At 44.1% G+C, this 19222-nt stretch overlaps 1 long non-coding RNA gene across 10 annotated transcripts; it reads left to right on the top strand.

Moving 5' to 3' along the window:
- The first annotated feature begins 7080 nt into the window (after positions 1–7080).
- LOC125553183 lies at positions 7081–11384 on the top strand. 10 transcript variants are annotated; one of them, XR_007303989.1, is made up of 5 exons: positions 7089–7561; positions 7726–7811; positions 7933–8566; positions 9226–9371; positions 9526–11384. It is a non-coding gene; the product is annotated as an uncharacterized LOC125553183 (long non-coding RNA). The 10 variants fall into 10 exon arrangements; XR_007303982.1 differs by having other exon boundaries at positions 7081–8566; positions 9526–10902; positions 11048–11384; XR_007303987.1 differs by having other exon boundaries at positions 7083–8566; positions 9526–10249; positions 11048–11384.
- The last annotated feature ends 7838 nt before the right edge of the window (positions 11385–19222 follow it).

The following is a 19222-nucleotide window of genomic DNA, read 5'->3' as shown; positions in this document are numbered from 1 at the left end:
TAATTGGAGGCTCTGCCAATGCAATAACACCTTCACCCCACGTAATAATGGCTGTCATCGCCCCATGGACAGAACCATTCCTCGCCTACCTTACCAGGCAGGAACTCCCTGAGGACCAAAATGAGGCACGCTGCATAGTGCGGCGATCTAAAGCCTATAAAGTCCATGAGTGAGAGCTTTATAAGAAAAGCACTACCGGAGTCCTTCAAAGGTGCATCTCCGAAGAGGAAGGGCGGAACCTCCTAGCTGAAATTCATGCCGGACTCGGCGGACATCACGCTGCAGCTCGGTCCCTTGTAAGCAAGGCCTTCCGTACAGGCTTTTATTGGCCGACAGCCCGGGCAGACGCCCAGGACTTAGTCCAACGATGCGTCGGTTGCCGGCTTTTTGCAAACCAAAGCCATATGTCACCCACCGCCCTCCAAACTATCCCCATCACTTGGCCCTTCGCGGTCCGGGGGCTTGACATGGTTGGACCCCTTAAAGGCGGAACCCACAAGAAAAAAATACTTACTGGTCATGGTGGATAAGTTCACCAAATGGATAGAAGCCAAGCCTGTTAAGACGGCCGAATCCGGACCGGTGATAGACTTTATATCCGGGGTTGTACACCGTTACGGCGTCCCCCACAGCATCATCACTTATAACGGCACGAACTTTACGGCCGATGAGGTAAAACTCTGGTGCAAAAACATGGGCATCAAGCTCGATTATGCTTCCGTCTATCACCCACAAACCAACGGCCAGGTCGAACGTGCAAATGGTCTTATCATGAGTGACATCAAACCCAGATTAGTGCGGTCCCTTAAGGAATCTAATACACAGCGGGTAGAGGAGCTCGACTCCGTACTCTGGGGGCTGCGGACCACGCCGAATCGCACCACCGGATACACACCATTCTTCATGGTGTACGGCGCAGAGGCAGTTCTGCCCTGCGACATAATTCATGACTCACCTCGAGTGCGCATGTACGAAGAAAGAGAAGCCGAGCTCGATCGGCAGGACAGTTTGGACGCCTTGGAGGAAGAGCGAGACGTGGCAAAAGCCCGTTCCGCATTCTATCAACAGCAGGCTCGAAGATACCAAAGCAGAGAAGTACGGGCCAAAAACTACAACGTTGGTGAATTAGTTCTACGTCTGCCGGACAAGAAAAAGGACAAACTCAAGCCCAAGTGGGAAGGTCCCTCCATAATTGACCAAGTTCTGACTGGTGGAGCGTACCGCCTGCGAGATGCAGCGGATAACCGACTCGAGCCGAACCCATGGAACGCAGCCCGTCTCCGAAGATTCTATGCCTAGCGCCGGACTCTGTGTTCGTCTCCTTCCTCTGTCCATTTTTCACATACTTTCTGTCTTACATTTCTCTCCTTCTCCTCTCTCTCTCATAGCCTTTAAAGGCTCATAAAATGACGCGCTATCCGCGCTCATTAAACCTGGGGGCTTCTTTAAACAGAAGCTTATTTATACGGGCTTCATGCCCAACACATGTGTCACACTTCAGCATGTACCTTTTATTCGCCATGATATGCATCAATATGACTTAAGTTTTGGCCAAGCTGGGTTGCCTGGCTCCTGTGCTTACCCCTACGTCCCTGATTGTTCGGCTAGGTGGTAAAGGGAGCACATCTGCGATTGTTACTGCCGGGTCAGCCGGATGTGTACCTCAGACTGGGTGAAGCCGAAATCTAGCGTTCTTAAGGGAATATTCGGTCGGTGAACTAAAGATGATCTTTTCTTATTTTTTATCTATACACCCCCAGATGTTTTTCCTGCGCCTCTTTTCGCAGAATGGACATGCACTTTAGGGCATGCCTCCCAGGGAAAGGAACCCCTAACGGAACTATTCTTCCTGGAAGATGTTTCTTACTAACCATGTAATATAACATAACTAGTTGGGAACTTGTCTGTTCAAGCACTAATGACCCCTACGCCTGGTCTCCATGCATACCCCGGTTCTTATATAACCGCGAGGGTATTCGGACACACTCCGGACCGTCAGGTCCCGAGGTTGAAGCAAAAAGGTCGGCCATGACAAACGATCTACAATCCGGCTAGAAGGCATTACACATGTCAATTAAAATTACATAGTCAATCTGACTGATTGTATTCCTCTTCAATACCATCTAACAGGCTGTCTAGTTTACAGTCCTGTTGGGAATACTTTGCGGCCAACTCTACTTGGCCGTATACTAAGCTCACAGGGATCTCCTTCCATCGGGCCCTACGGGTCCGACCTCGGCCATGTGGTTTGGATCAGCCTTCGTGTACCGCGTCTTCACCATGGCCCAGGCCTCCCTGGCGCCTTGACGGCAGGCCGGCATCTTCCACAATCGGAAGCGTCGCCGCGCTCCCTTCAGCTTCTCTACAAGCTCCCCAAGGCCTCCGGGCATGGAGACGGATGGCCACAAAGCCTGGGCGACGCCTTGCATCACCTGCCGAACTCGTTCGTGCAGTTGTGAGAGCTCGGGAAGAAGGTCACCCGTAGAACCGGGCATTTCCTCTGCAGGACGACCTGTTAGCATACCTACAGACATTACTCTGTTAGTCGACTTCCTCGCCGAACTCTTTTTTGAAAGTTCGTTTAAGCACTTACTATATATGCCGCGTCGAAGCCGCTGATTCTCCTTCACGGAGTCCGACAGCTGGGCACGAACGTCCTTCAGTTCAACACCCAGCTTGGTGTTGGCATCTTGGAGATCGTTCTTCTCCCGCCTCACCTTTGTCAACACGCTCTCACCAGCCTTCAGCTGGCGTCGGAGTTGTTGCACTTCCGGATTTAATCTGGCGCCATCTGCAATTTTATTTGTCAGATTTGCACCCACGCCGCACTTCGCAAAATACTTATCTTTCGAAGCGTATATTACCAGAGGGGGTCTCCTTGGGCTCCCCTGCCGCGGCTAGTGCGGCCTCAAGTTGGGCTTTGCACTCTTCCAGCTCCTGGGACAGCAGGGTATTCTTTTCTGTAAGAACCTGCATAACAGATGATCCTTAAATCAGTTATTCTAACTGTTTCAAGTCTCGGGGCTACTGGTATATATATATATATTATTACCAAAATTTTCTTACCTGTATGTCTTTCACATACTGCTCCGTGGCTCTGGCTAGACCATTTTGAGCGGCACGAAGGTACGCGTCTCCCGAATTGAAGGCATCCAATGCCTCTTGGGAGAAACAAGCGTCGCGAAGAACTGTCTAGCGACGCCTGTGGTTCATGGCGCTCTCCACCTCGGAATTGGTGGCAGACAACCTGTCCGCATCCTCTGTCGGAGGAGCGTCCAGTGCGCGCCTCGTGTTCGCCTCCGCTTCCGGACCAGGCTTTGGAGCCTGGCTGGTGGAGGCGCGATTGGCAGCCTCTCCGGATATAGTCCGGCGAGGTCTCTTTATCCTGAAGAGAGCACGAGCGTTAATATGCCTCGAAGGAATAACACCTGGGAATAAGGTGGCGCGCTATACCTTTGCGCCGGTGCCTCAGTCCGTACCGCACTTCTTTTCAGCTCGCGGGGCCTTGTCGCCCCTCGTTGGCTAGTCGCCGTAGGCTCGGCCTCCCATCTCAAGGGCCTCCCCTGCAAAACACGGTTGTCATACGGCAATCGAAAACACGTGAGGACATATCCCTTTTCAAAGTGCTGGGACCCCGGTCTCAGTTACCTGTGAGGCTGGGAGTAGCCCTGGATAATCGGCCGTAATGGCCACCAAGGCGTTGTCCTTGCTCAATTGATGAAACACTCCATCAATCAGCTCCACAGATAAGTCCGGATCCTCTTGAGAGGCCGGGTCGAGGGACCGTCCCGGATCCTCAGGTTGTGGAGGAGGGCTGTTTATTTCTTTAACAGCCTGGCGCAGTTCCTGCGTTGAAGTCATTAGACTGAATGTTTAACAATGGGAATATAAAACGAATGGGCAAGTAAAAGTGTCCACTTACCCAACTTGGGGATTGTACATAGAAAATCCACCCCGTGGGTTGACACGGAGAAATTCCTCCTCTTCTCCCTTGTACAAAGCGGACAAGGTCTTTATTAGAGCGGCAGCCAAATCCGGCCCCTTACGGCCGTAGCGGGTGGCGTCGTCCTCCCCGTTGAAGTCCCACATGGGGCGGCCTCTATACTGAAGCGGCTGCACCCCTCGCATGATGCATGCGGCCATGACCCCGATCATGGTCAGTCCGGAATGAGCTAACAATCTTATCCGGCCCATCAGGTAAATAACGTCCCTGTCACTTTCCCTCTGAGGGCTCCATGGACGCCAACTTAGGCGCTTCTTTAGGGGAGCACTGTCGAACTCAGGGAGGCCGATTCAGACAGGATCCGACAGCGGGACGTCCTCTATATAAAACTATTCCGAAGGCCAGTCCTCGGACGCCTTCTTTGGGGTTCCGGATAGATATCCGGTCCCGGCGATGCGCCACACTTTGGCTCCGCCCACTCGATATATCGACCCCTCCTTAGAGCGGGGCACAAGGCAAAATAACCTTTTCCACAGCGCGAAATGAGCCTTGCAGCCCAAAAACAGCTCGCAAAGGGCTACGAAGCCCGCGATATGCAATATGGAGGCAGGCGTGAGGTTGTGCAGCTGGAGGCCATAGAACTCCAGAAGCCCCCGGAGAAACGGGTGAATTGGAAATCCGAACCCTCTTATTAAGTAAGGGGCAAGGCATACCCGCTCTCCTTTGGAGGGATTGGGGGCGCTCTCCGCTTGCTCTCCGCCATTATAGGTGGCAAGTCCGGTTCGAACCGGGACCATATAGGCCGGGGGGAGAAATCCCTTGGTCTGGAGCTTCACTAGCTCGCTGTGCGGGATGGAGCACCTCTTCCAATCTCCAGGTTGAGGGCTGGAGGGGCGAGAGGAGGAGCTGCGGTGGCCGGCCATGATAGAATGGACCTCTGTCGGATGCGCTCTGATGAATACTCGCGGAAGGGAGAAGGTGTGGGTTGGATCTAAATCCTCGTCCCCTTAAATAGGCGGCTCATTCACGCGGCTAGGGGTGTAAATATAAAAAACACCCTGACTTTTCGTATCCATTTGACACGTGGGAAACGACCATTATTGGACGTAGAAGCCGAGGAGCACTACATTTACAAGGAACCGGACACTATTCAACAGGTACACGGAATTTGGAGAAGAACCCGCCTTGCAATGCCGAAAACAATTTGCACGCCGGACTCATCGTCATTGAAGCCTGGTTCGGGGGCTACTGAGGGAGTCCTGGATTAGGAGGTGTCCGGGTAGCCGGACTATATCTTCGGCCGGACTCCTGGACTATGAAGATACAAGATTGACGACTTCGTCCCGTGTTCGGAAGGGACTTTCCTTGCGTGGAAGGCAAGCATTGGCGATACGGATATGTAGATCTCCTACCATTGTAACCGACTATGTGTAACCCTAGCCCTCTCCGATGTCTATATAAACCGGAGAGTTTTAGTCCGTAGGACGAGCAACAATCATACCATAGGCTAGCTTCTAGGGTTTGGCCTCTCTGATCTCGTGGTAGATCTACTCTTGTACTATCCATATCATCAATATTAATCAAGCATGACGTAGGGTTTTACCTCCATCAAGAGGGCCCGAACCTGGGTAAAACATCGTGTCCCCTGCCTCCTGTTACCATCCGACCTAGACGCACAGTTCGGGACCCCGTACCCGAGATCCGCCGGTTTTGACACCGACAGTAACCATCAACGGCGACCGGCCTCCCGTCTCGCCGGACGACCTTGTCAAAGCTCTTGGCATTGCGCACGACATCCAAATAAGTGACTTGCTAATCGAAGTCTGTCCGCCACCGGTTGAGTTCTTCGTCAGGTTCCGGACAACTTTCGACTGCAGTCGTGTGTTCAAATCTTTCCGGCGTTTGTTCTGCGATGGCGCGCTGGTGAGCTTTGATCGGTGGCACCCAGGATGGGGCTCGGTGCCCTCTGAGCATGAGTTTTTAACAAAGCTTACCTTTCACGGCATACCTCAACGTGCTTGGAACAACGAGTCCATGAATGAGCTTATCAACGACCTTGGAGGTGAGCTCGTAAGTATGTTTGTTCCTTCAGACAGCTGGGCTCTGACGGTTATGGCATGGATGAAGAAGCCGTCCACCATACCGAAGGTGATTGGTATTGAGATACCGATGCAGGAACCGGAGTTGTACTATTTGTCGCCACTAAGATCGCCGCAGACCACGTTAGGGATGTACATGTATCCAGTGTTCGTGCATGTCGAAGAAGTGGTCAATCCATCAATCGAAGTCCTGCCGCCGCCGCTGGTGCCAGGGTCCGTCGACGACGTCCGTTACAGGAGTTAACGTCAGACTTTCCCCGTGTTGGTCGGAACGATGGATGGCACAGGGCCTACTCCATCGCGCGGCGGAGGCCACTGCTTCTTTGGAAGAAGAGGTAGGGCCAGCTGCCTGAATGTGCTCTAATTTGAGGTAACAATTGAATCTTGTCAGATTTAAAACAATAATGAAGCTGGCCAACTCGCATGGAAAAGGCTCCCCCGATTTCAGCCTTCGTTGGCCGTTTGATCAGGGTCAACGCGGTCTTTTTTTTGCTGCTGTCCGTTGGATCTGGCTGGAAAACGTGTGTTGTTATTTTGACTGCGCGGTGAAACGTGGACAGGGAATGACCTGTGGGCTCGGGCGATTTCCGATTGGTTGGGTGCCCGTTTTTGGGGTGCGCGAGCGGCCTCTTCTGCAGCGCCGCGTGCACGCGTCATGGACGCTGTGTCATTTCTGCTTCCCGCTAGCCCCTCCATTTCGCCTGTTGTGCGGCTGCAAGTGGGCCTGCCTGTTATTTGGTCCCACAAGTTGGTCTCACTTTTATGACTTTTTCATGTGAGCTTTGTCTCCTACGTCGCGTCGCGGGTCAAACGCGCGTGGGGACCGCTCCTCGCACTGCCCGCGGCGTGCGTTATGGGGAGCAGTTGCGTAGGGATAGGACGATGTGTGTGTACCCGGCTTATGCACCCGCGTCTGTCCTATAGTGATGACGGATGGGCCGGTGCTGCTCCTGGTCCCTTTCGTCAGTGGCACTGGCTGCACGTCTCATTGCGGTCGGGATTCGCCGATCCCACTGCCCGAGCGCCGCGCTCGTCCTGTGTAACGTGCAAAAGGGTCAAAACCGTGGCCGCCGCGCCAACCCTTCTCGTCAGGCCCGCGCCCCCTCCGCCTCGTCTCCTCCCTGCTCCCTCCTCTCCCACGTCGCCGCCCTCGAGCCCCCTCCACCTCGTTTCCTCCCTGCTCCCTCCTCTCCAACGCCGCTGCCCTCGATGCGCCGTCAGGGATGCCATCAGCCCGAGCCTAGGAGAAGACCACTCCTAATCTTACTCGCCCACATGGCCTCGCCACCGCTGCCGCCTGGATTTGCTAGCCGCCGCATGGAGTCACCCTGGCCGCCGGGTGGAGTCGCCCTGGCCGCCGCCGAGAGTCAGCTCCACCATTACCCCCAGGAATCCAGTCCCGGCAAGGTAACTTCCTTCGAATCCCTGCTCTCCCTGGTCCTCCTGCCCTGCTTGCTGCATGTGTGTTGTGTGCGTTTGGCCACTCCTCGAGCAAGCTCAAGTCCGTCGACTTTTACAGGTACCATCTTCCTCCCTTCCGATCTTCAGATCTCCATATTTGGTGACTGCGGTGTTTTGATTTCGTTGGATTACTATCTGTATTTGGGGATTAGCTATGAATTGATGTTTTTACTTTGAGCATGGATAGTCGGCAGTACTGATTTAGGTCTTTTTGTAGAACAGAATGATTAGCTCGTCTATTTCTGGAGAACTGCACTATAGATGATATATTTATGAACGATCTTAACACTGAAAATGCAAAAATTACGGTATGGTCTAATGATAGTCGGTGGGTGTGACTTTTTTGCTGGCATTGTCCAGTGCAGTTTTTGGATCTCTACTGAGTTGTACAGTGTTTTGAGATTTGTTTTTGTGTTATGCCATCTGCAGGAAAATTCCCAGGGATTTGATTGACGGAGGCATCACTATTTGACGTTGGATTATCCATTTTTGCAACACTAGCAATGTTGTTTTTGTTTGGAATGGCCAGTTCTCAATTTCTATTCTGTTATCAACGATACTGTACTTCTTGTCAGGTTACATTATCTTACTTGGTTTCAGTCTATATGTAGCACAAAAATAGGTAACATGGTTATTTTCATGCTCGATTTGGTTTGTAGGTTACACTAAGGAACACCATCATAAGGAAAAGGGCATTGCACTGCATTGTTTATAATTGGCCTGTTACTATTCGGTCTGCTGTAGTACTTAATTGCTACACCACTTCAAGTTATGTAGTCTAAAATAATCCTTTCAAATGAACTTTTTTAATTGATATTCAGAGCATCAACATGGTGGACTAGATTATGAAATCAACTATGATCATGAGAACTTGAAGCTATTTGTTGACTAAATTGTCAATTGTTTTGCGTGAATTGAAACTGGCAGTGTGATGACATTACTGTAGATGCTTTGCTATATACATTTGCCTAATCCTATCTCTCTCTCTAATATGCTCTCTTTTGTGAAGATCCTTTGCAGATCAATTGGTGAGGCAGAATGCTAAGCATCGTTTCACATTCAGGTAAGGCTCTTTGTTTGCTACCACTGCTGCGCCCACTACACATGGGGTTTGATCTAAATGTATCAGTATGGCCTCTCTTTTCCAAATAGCTTTCCAAGATTGTACCCAAATGTCTCTTCGTACATAATTGAATATGGGATTGAACCCATGGTCACATCATATTGTGAGACATGTCTGAAACGTCTAAGCTAGGAAATCAGGTTGATTTATCTGACTACTGAAAATGAGCTTCAGAATAACTAGAGAACTTATCCACTTCCAGCCAAATATCAATTATGATAAATCCACCATGTACCATGATCATTTGAATAGTCTTGCTTAAGTTTATGTTAGCTACATATTCTAAATGAATGTTCACTTGTGTTCAAATTTCAAGGAAGTGTGCTTCACGCTTCTGTTTCTGCAATATGTTTTAGAGTATATGATTTCATTTTCCTACTTTCCCAGTTATAAATATATTGGCATCAAAGTAGAGTTTCAGGTTTATGGTTCAATATATAATTGCAAAGTAGTTTATGGCTCAATATATCACTGCAGGTTCCTTACACCGTCAAATTTCAATGTTTTTGTATTTTTGTTGATTGAAGCATGTTCTTTGACTATAAAATAGCAGAGATTTATTTTCTTATCAATTCTAATCCCTTTTTGATGCATTGCAGGTTTGCTATCAAACTCTCAAAAAGGAAAAACAACTTTACTCTGTTTTTTGGAGAACCTTCCTGTAGAGTACCTTGACAGAGACAAATATGCGGTCAAGGATATATTCGATGGATTTTCACGCAAAATTTGGAGGATATTTTTGCAGGTTCGTTGCTTGCTTTATTGTTCTCTTACTTTCCGTTCTTCAAGACAATATCTTCCTAGCATTGCTCTATAAATTTAAATCCATATTTTTGTTCTTTGGATCATCATGGCGTACTCGTCCTGTATAATCCAAGAAAGGGCCTTCTTGTTTGCAGATAGTTTGGTGCTCTCATGGTTATTTTGTACTGATTTTCCTTCTGTTCATTACTTGGTAACCATCTACGGCAGCTCAGCTATTGTCCAGCTGCTGACCTTGGTGAGTGATTGATGGTGCATGTTTTTCTATTAGTTTCTCTCTATGCCAATGTCTGAATTTTATCTTGCCGTTTTGCATTTCTCCAGGCCTTTCAATCTCACTGTGATTCCCCGAGATGCGCTATTAGTAGGCATCCACTTTGTAATAAAAATTTGGCAGTCAACTTGAAACGGGTCATTTATCTAGCTACAGCAACCTTCCTTGCTTTTGCAAATAATACTGTATGGTTGACACTATAGTCTATACCTGCCAAATATTTACACGTTAGTATAGCCAGAAAGTTAGATGATCGTTCCATGTTGGTTAGGCGTGATAAATCAAATTTCTAGAGTAGCAGATGATTCGTGTCAGGTTTCTTTTAGAGATTGAAATATGTCTTGACTCTGAAATTAGTAGTACAGTGTCCAGTTCTCCATAGGTGAAAGCATACTATGCAAAACTGGACGGCCTTCTAAAGCTCTAAAACTACTATTTGTTGTGTAATCTGTATCCCTTTTTCATACTTTGTATATGCTTTCTACTTACTAGAAAAAAATGCGTGAGAACGATGGCCTAGAGGATGTGAATTGCACTCAAATATATGCAGGTTTCTTGCCAAACTAACTGCCACTATTGTATTTTAGGTGCTTCTTCTGTAACTTAGTGTATTTTGCTGGCTCGTCTCATTTCCTGGCGAACTTTTTAGTATGTACAATTGAATCATTGGAAGTTGTTTTCTACTATCTAGAGGTTTTATCCAAACTATTAGCTGCCGGATTTGCTTTTTTGAAATACACTAACCTGATAGACCAAGTGGACCAACACATTTCCATGGGATTTTAGAAAAATATATGTGAATTTGCATACATTTTCTAAATTTCTATCTTTTCTTATCCATGCTTCCCCATAGATATATAGCAGGCTCAACAAAAATATATGTCCGCTTATGTTCAAATTTCAAGGAAGTGTGCTTCACACTTCTCTTTCTGCAATATGTTTCAGAGTATATGATTTAATTTTCCTACTTTTCCAGTTAAAATACTGTGTACTTCATTCTTAGCTTTGCTTTAGGAAAAATAGGTATGTATGTTATCGAAAGCTCCATTTTTCACCATTATATAGATTATATAGCTTTGTGGTCGAAGGTAGGTTGTCACATATGGGATGTTGCTTGTGAAAGTTATATACAGCCATGAGTCCCTGACAAAATAATCGTAGCTCATATTATTAGGATCAGGGAACCTCGACCATTTTTCTGAAACATGTCGCAGCTCATGTTCCTACTTTCCCAGCTACAGTATGTACTTCATTCTTACCTTTGCTTTTGGAAGTTACATTGCTTTCTTTTCCCTCATAAACTTGCTAACGATATTGGCGAAGTAATCCCCACTTCAGATTTCCCATTGAATGAATAACTAATTTAGTTTGTTCAAAAATTGTAGGTCAAGAGCCATGAATAGGAGCAAGGCATCACACTCCAGCTCTGAGAAGAAAAGGATATGAAGACAAAGATATCAGTGTTCTGCTCCGAAACAAAAACATTTTGCGTGTAATAATGACCTGTAATTTACCACAATCTCTAAAACAGGCCTACCTACTTGCTTTTGTATTAGGAAGTATGACTCAGTCATATATATTTACATTCACGTTGTTTAGTTATGGTTTGTATGCATGAAAATACCGTTTTAAATGAGCCTGAAAATTCTTATTTTCAGTGAAATTGTATCTACCACTTTGTAAAGAACGAATGAAACACATTTCAAATAACTCTTTATTCTATTGACACCTTGTTCCATTAGACGTTATAATCATAAATGGGTACTAAAGAGTTTGAATTTGTAAAGTGGTTGCATCCGCTGTTTCAAGTCTGGACTGTTCCTCCGTGCTAAAACTTAATTTAATTTTCAAAACAATTCGTGTTTGAAATAGACATTGTGCTGTTTGGTGTAACGGTCCATTTGTGTAACCATGTATGCAGAGAAATCCTTAATAACAGGAAAGGAGATGCAAGCCCGACTCCAGATGGGCCACACAAACAAGTCTAAATATTATACAAACATGTTTTTTTTTTCAAACTCAGATTTCTCATGGAGATAACGATATTTTTAACTTTAAAAAAATACTTCCTTAGTTGGTCTATGCATGTTATAAAAATATGATTCAAGGAATTCATACTAACAACATTGCAATCATGCTCATCATTCAAATATTTAGTGCCAAACATTTTATAGATTTCTTCTTCTAGCACTTGAGTACAATTTTTCCTTTCCATCATACTCACGAAAGATATTTAAAAGATGAAGCGTATGAGACAAACTCAATTCCATTTTTCATAGTTTTCTTTTATAAACTAAACTAGTGATAAAACAAGAAACTAAAAGACTCGATTGCAAGATCTAAAGATATACCTTCAAGCACTCACCTCCCCGGCAACGGTGCCAGAAAAGAGCTTGATGTCTACTACACAACCTTCTTCTTGTAGACGTTGTTGGGCCTCCAAGTGCAGAGGTTTGTAGGACAGTAGCAAATGTCCCTCAAGTGGATGACCTAAGGTTTATCAATCCGTAGGAGGCGTAGGATGAAGATGGTCTCTCTCAAGCAACCCTGCAACCAAATAACAAAGAGTCTCTTGTGTCCCCAACACACCCAATACAATGGTAAATTGTATAGGTGCACTAGTTCGGCGAAGAGAGGGTGATACAAGTGGTATATGGATAGTAGATAAAGGTCTTGTGACCCGCAAGTTGGTCACCAAAACATACATCAAGTGAATCACGTGATATCCCATTGTCACCACAGATATCCACGGCAAGACATACATCAAGTGTTCTCAAATCTTTAAAGACTCAACCCGATAAGATAACTTCAAAGGGGAAACTCAATTCATTACAAGAGAGTAGAGGGGGGGGGGACATTATAGGATCCAACTATAATAGCAAAGCTCGCGATACATCAAGATCGTATCACCTCAAGAACACGAGAGAGAGAGAGAGAGATCAAACACATAGCTGCTGGTACATACCCTCAGCCCCGAGGGAGAACTACTCCCTCCTCGTCATGGAGAGCACCGGGATGATGAAGATGGCCACCGGAGAAGGATTGCCCCCTCCGACAGGGTGCCGGAACGGGTCTAGATTGGTTTTTGATGGCTACGGAGGCTTCTGGCGGCGGAAATCCCGATCTATTCTTCGTTTTGGAAGTTTTAGGTTACGTAGGTATATATGGGTGCAGGAGGTACGTCGGAGGAGCTACGGGGGCCCCACGAGGCAGGGGGGTGCGTCCTGGGGGGGGGCGCCCCCACCCTCGTGAGCACCTCCCGTATCTCCTGACGTGGAGTCCAAGTCTATCTGGTGGCTTTCGTTCTGAAAATAACTTCTCCAGTTGATTTCGTTCCGTTTCGACTCCGTTTGATATTCCTTTTCTTCGAAACACTGAAATAGGCATAAAACAGCAAATCTGGGCTGGGCCTCCGGTTAATAGGTTAGTCCCAAAAGTAATATAAAAGTGGATAATAAAGCCCAATATTGCCCAAAACAGTAGATAATATAGCATGGAGCAATCAAAAATTATAGATACGTTGGAGACGTATCAGGCATCCCCAAGCTTAATTCCTGCTCGTCCTCGAGTAGGTAAATGATAAAAAGATAATTTTTGATGTGGAATGCTAGTTGGCATAATTTCAATGTAATTCTTCTTAATTGTGGCATGAATATTCAGATCCATAAGATTCAAGACAAAAGTTCATATTGACATAGAAAATAATAATACTTCAAGCATACTAACAAACCAATTATGTCTTCTCAAAATAACATGGCCAAAGAGAGCTATCCCTACAAAATCATATAGTCTGGCTATGCTCCATCTTCACCACACAAAATATTTAAATCATGCACAACCCCGATGACAAGCCAAGCAATTGTTTCATACTTTTAATGTTCTCAAACTTTTTCAATCTTCACGCAATACATGAGCGTGAGCCATGGACATAGCACTATAGGTGGAATAGAATGGTGGTTGTGGAGAGGAAAAAAAAGGAGAAGATAGTTTCACATCGACTAGGCGTATCAAAGGGCTATGAAGATGCCCATCAATAGATATCAATATGAGTGAGTAGGGATTGCCATGCAACGGATGCACTAGAGCTATAAGTATATGAAAGCTCAACAAAAGAAGCTAGTGGGTGTGCATCCAACTCGCTTGCTCACGAAGACCTAGGGCATTTTAAGGAAGCCCATCATTGGAATATACAAGCCAAGTTCTATAATGAAAGATTCCCACTAGTATATGAAAGTGACAACATAGGAGACTCTCTATCATGAAGATCATGGTGCTACTTTGAAGCACAAGTGTGGTAAAAGGATAGTAGCATTGTCCCTTTTATTTTTTATTTTTTATTTGGCCTTTCTTTTTTTATTTGGCCTTTCTCTCTCTCTTTTTATTTGGCCTTTCCTTTTTTTATTTGGCCTTTTTTTGGGACAATGCTCTATTGAATGATGATCATCACACTTCTATTTATTTACAACTCGATGATACAACCCGATACTAGAACAAAGATGGCTCTATATGAATGCCTCCGGCGGTGTACTGGGATATGCAATGAATCAAGAGTGACAAGTATGAAAGAATTATGAACGGTGGCTTTGCCACAAATACAATGTCAACTACATGATCATGCTAAGCAATATGACAATGATGGGGTGTGTCATAATAATCAGAATGGTGGAAAGTTGCATGGCAATATATCTCGGAATGGCTATGGAAATGCCATAATAGGTGGGTATGGTGGCTGTTTTGAGGAAGGTATATGGTGGGTTTATGGCACCGGCGAAAGTTGCGCGGTACTAGAGAGGCTAGCAATGGTGGAAGGGTGAGAGTGCGTATAATTCATGGACTCAACATTAGTCATAAAGAACTCACATACTTATTGCAAAAATCTAGAAGTTATCAAAGCAAAGTATTACGTGCATGCTCCTAGGGGGATATATTGGTAGGAAAAGACCATCGCTCGTCCCCGACCGCCACTCATAAGGAAGACAATAAATAAATAAATCATGCTCCGACTTCATCACATAACGGTTCACCATACGTGCATGCTACGGGAATCACAAACTTCAACACAAGTATTTCTCAAATTCACAACTACTCAACTAGCATGACTCTAATATTACCATCCTCATATCTCAAAACAATCATCAAGTATCAAACTTCTCTTAGTATTCAACACACTCATAAGAGAATTTTATTATTAATCTTGTATGCCTAGCACATTAGGATTTTAAGCAAATTACCATGCTATTTAAGACTCTCAAAATAATCTAAGTGAAGCATGAGAGTTAATCTATTTCTTCAAAATAAAACTACAACCATGCTCTAAAAGATATAAGTGAAGCCCTAGATCAAATGACAAACTACTTCGAAAGATATAAGTGAAGATCAATGAATAGTCGAATAATTATGCAACTATGTGAAGACTCTCTAACATTTAATAATTTCAGATCTTGGTACTCTATTCAAATAGCAAGCAAAGCAAAATAAAATGACATCTAAGAATAGCAAACATCATGTGAAGAAGCAAAAACTTAGGATCAACCGATACTAACCGATAATTGTTGAAGAAGAAAGGTGGGATGCCAACCGGGGCATCCCCAAACTTAGATGCTTGAGACTTCTTGAAATATTATCTTGGGGTGCCTTGGGCATCCCCAAGCTTGAGCTTTTGTGTTTCCTTAATTCCTCTCATATCACGGTCTCCCTAAATCTCAAAAGCTTCATCCACACAAAACTCAACAAGGACTCGTGAGATAAGTTAGTATAAATCAATGCCAAAACCTTATCATACTCTACTGCAGCAAGTCACTAAAATTATTATTCAACATTGCATACTAAATTCCTCTGCATGTTTAATAGTCCTATCCTCAAATAGAACCATTAAAGAAGCAAACATATGCAAACATAACAGCAATCTGCCTAAACAGGATAGTCTGTAAAGAATGCTGCAACATCCATACTTACCTAGCTCCAAAAATTATTAAAGAAAATTCCCACTGTAGTAAATTTATCAGATCTTAATATGCAAAAGGTTTCAACATTTTATCACATTCTGACTTTTCTAGGGAATTATTGCAACAGCGGTAAACTTTCTGTTTTCAAACAGCAACATGTATACTTGTAACATAGGCATAGTAAAGGCTATCAATGCCACTTTTATTGAAATAAAAGATGCAAAACACTGTTCTAAATAACATCAAGAAAATCCTAACAAAATAAATTGACGCTCCAAGCAAAACACATATCATGTGGCGAATAAAAATATAGCTCCAAGTAAAATTACCGATGAATGAAGACGACAGAGGGGATGCCTTCCGGGGCATCCCCAAGCTTAGGCTCTTGGTTGTCCTTAAATATTTCCTTGGGGTGCTTTGGTCATACCCAAGCTTAGGCTCTTACCACTCCTTATTCCATAGTCCATCGAATCTTTACCCAAAACTTGAAAACTTCACAACACAAAACTTAAAGTAGAAAACTCGTGAGCTCCGTTAGCAAAAGAAAACAAAAGACCACTTCAAGGTACTGTAATGAACTCATTATTTATTTATATTGATTTTATAACTACTGTATTACAACTTATCTATGGATTATAAACTATTTTACTAGCCATAGATTCATCAAAATAAGTAAACAACACACGAAAAACAGAATCTGTCAAAAACAGAACAGTCTGTAGTAATCTGGATCAAACATATACTTCTGGAACTCATAAAATTCTCAAATAAATTTATGGACCTGAGGAATTTATCTATTAATCATCTTCAAAAAGAATTAACTAAATATCACTCTCCAAATAAAAATGGCAGCAATTCTCGTGAGCGCTAAAGTTTCTGTTTTTTACAGCATGATCAACAAGACTTTCCCAAAGTCTTCCCAAAGGTTCTACTTGGCACAAACACCAATTAAAAGCATAAAACCACATCTAAACAGAGTCTAGATGAATTATTTATTACTAAACAGGAACAAAAAGCAAGGAATAAAAATAAAGTTGGATTGCCTCCCAACAAGCGCTATCATTTAACGCCCCTAGCTAGGCATGATGATTTCAATGATGCTCACATAAAGGATAAGAATTGAAACATAAAGAGAGCATCATGAAGAATATTACTAGCACATTTAAGTCTAACCCACTTCCTATGCATAGGGATCTTGTGAGCAAACAACTTGTGGGAACAATAATCAACTAGCATGGGAGGGCAATACAAGCATAACTTCAAAACTTTAAGCACATAGAGAGGAAACTTGATATTATTGCAATTCCTACAAGCATATGTTCCTCCCTCATAATAATTTTCAGTAGCATCATGAATGAATTCAACAATATAACCAGCACTTAAAGCATTCTTTTCATGAACTACAAGCATAGAAAATTTACTACTCTCCACACAAGCAAAATTCTTCTCATGAATAATAGTGGGAGCAAACTCAACAAAATAACTATCATGTGATTGAAAATTAAGATCAAGATGACAAGTTTCATGATTATCATTATTATTTAAAGCATACGTGTCATCACAATAATCATCATAGATAGGAGGCATGCTTTCATCATAATAAATATGCTCATCAAAACTTGGGGGACAAAAAATATCATCTTCATCAAACATAGCTTCCCCAAGCTTGTGGCTTTGCATATCATTAGCATCATGGATATTCAAGGAATTCATACTAACAACATTGCAATCATGCTCATCATTCAAATATTTAGTGCCAAACATTTTATAGATTTCTTCTTCTAGCACTTGAGTACAATTTTTCCTTTCCATCATACTCACGAAAGATATTTAAAAGATGAAGCGTATGAGACAAACTCAATTCCATTTTTCATAGTTTTCTTTTATAAACTAAACTAGTGATAAAACAAGAAACTAAAAGACTCGATTGCAAGATCTAAAGATATACCTTCAAGCACTCACCTCCCCGGCAACGGTGCCAGAAAAGAGCTTGATGTCTACTACACAACCTTCTTCTTGTAGACGTTGTTGGGCCTCCAAGTGCAGAGGTTTGTAGGACAGTAGCAAATGTCCCTCAAGTGGATGACCTAAGGTTTATCAATCCGTAGGAGGCGTAGGATGAAGATGGTCTCTCTCAAGCAACCCTGCAACCAAATAACAAAGAGTCTCTTGTGTCCCCAACACACCCAATACAATGGTAAATTGTATAGGTGCACTAGTTCGGCGAAGAGAGGGTGATACAAGTGGTATATGGATAGTAGATAAAGGTATTTGTAATCTGAAATTATAAAAACAGCAAGGTAATTAATGATAAAAATGAGCGTAAACAGTATTGCAATGTGCGGAAATAAGGCCTAGGGCTCATACTTTCACTAGTGTAAGTCCTCTCAACAATACTAACATAATTGGATCATAAAACTATCCCTCAACATGCAACAAAGAGTCACTCCAAAGTCACTAATAGCGGAGAATGAACGAAGAGATTATGGTAGGGTACGAAACCACCATAAAGTTATTCTTTCCAATCAATCCATTGGGCTATTCCTATAAGTGTCACAAACAACCCTAGAGTTCGTACTAGAATAACACCTTAAGATACAAATCAACCAAAACCCTAATGTCACCTAGATACTCCAATGTCACCTCAAGTATCCGTGGGTATGATTATACGATATGCATCACACAATCTCAGATTCATCTATTCAACCAACACAAAGGACCTCAAAGAGTGCCCCAAAGTTCTACCGGAGAATCACGACGAAAACGTGTGCCAACCCCTATGCATAGGTTCATGGGCGGAACCCGCAAGTTGGTCACCAAAACATACATCAAGTGAATCACGTGATATCCCATTGTCACCACAGATATCCACGGCAAGACATACATCAAGTGTTCTCAAATCTTTAAAGACTCAACCCGATAAGATAACTTCAAAGGGGAAACTCAATTCATTACAAGAGAGTAGAGGGGGAGAAAACATCATAGGATCCAACTATAATAGCAAAGCTCGCGATACATCAAGATCGTATCACCTCAAGAACACGAGAGAGAGAGAGAGATCAAACACATAGCTACTGGTACATACCCTCAGCCCCGAGGGAGAACTACTCCCTCCTCGTCATGGAGAGCACCGGGATGATGAAGATGGCCACCGGAGAAGGATTACCCCTCCGGCAGGGTGCCAGAACGGGTCTAGATTGGTTTTTGGTGGCTACGGAGGCTTCTGGCGGCGGAACTCCCGATCTATTCTTCGTTCTGGAAGTTTTAGGTTACGTAGGTATATATGGGTGCAGGAGGTACGTCGTAGGAGCTACGAGGGCCCCACGAGGCAGGGGGCGCCCTAGGGGCGGGCGCCCCCACCCTCGTGAGCACCTCCCGTATCTCCTGACATGGAGTCCAAGTCTATCTGGTGGCTTTCGTTCCAAAAATAACTTCTCCAGTTGATTTTGTTCCGTTTCGACTCCGTTTGATATTCATTTTCTTCGAAACACTGAAATAGGCATAAAACATCAAATCTGGGCTGGGCCTCCGGTTAATAGGTTAGTCCCAAAAGTAATATAAAAGTGGATAATAAAGCCCAATATTGCCCAAAACAGTAGATAATGTAGCATGGAG

Source organism: Triticum urartu, chromosome 1 (genome assembly GCF_003073215.2).
Source record: "Triticum urartu cultivar G1812 chromosome 1, Tu2.1, whole genome shotgun sequence".
NCBI classification, from domain to species: domain Eukaryota; kingdom Viridiplantae; phylum Streptophyta; class Magnoliopsida; order Poales; family Poaceae; genus Triticum; species Triticum urartu.
Note: the sequence above shows the minus strand (reverse complement) of the source record. Positions and strands in the feature narration are given on the sequence as shown.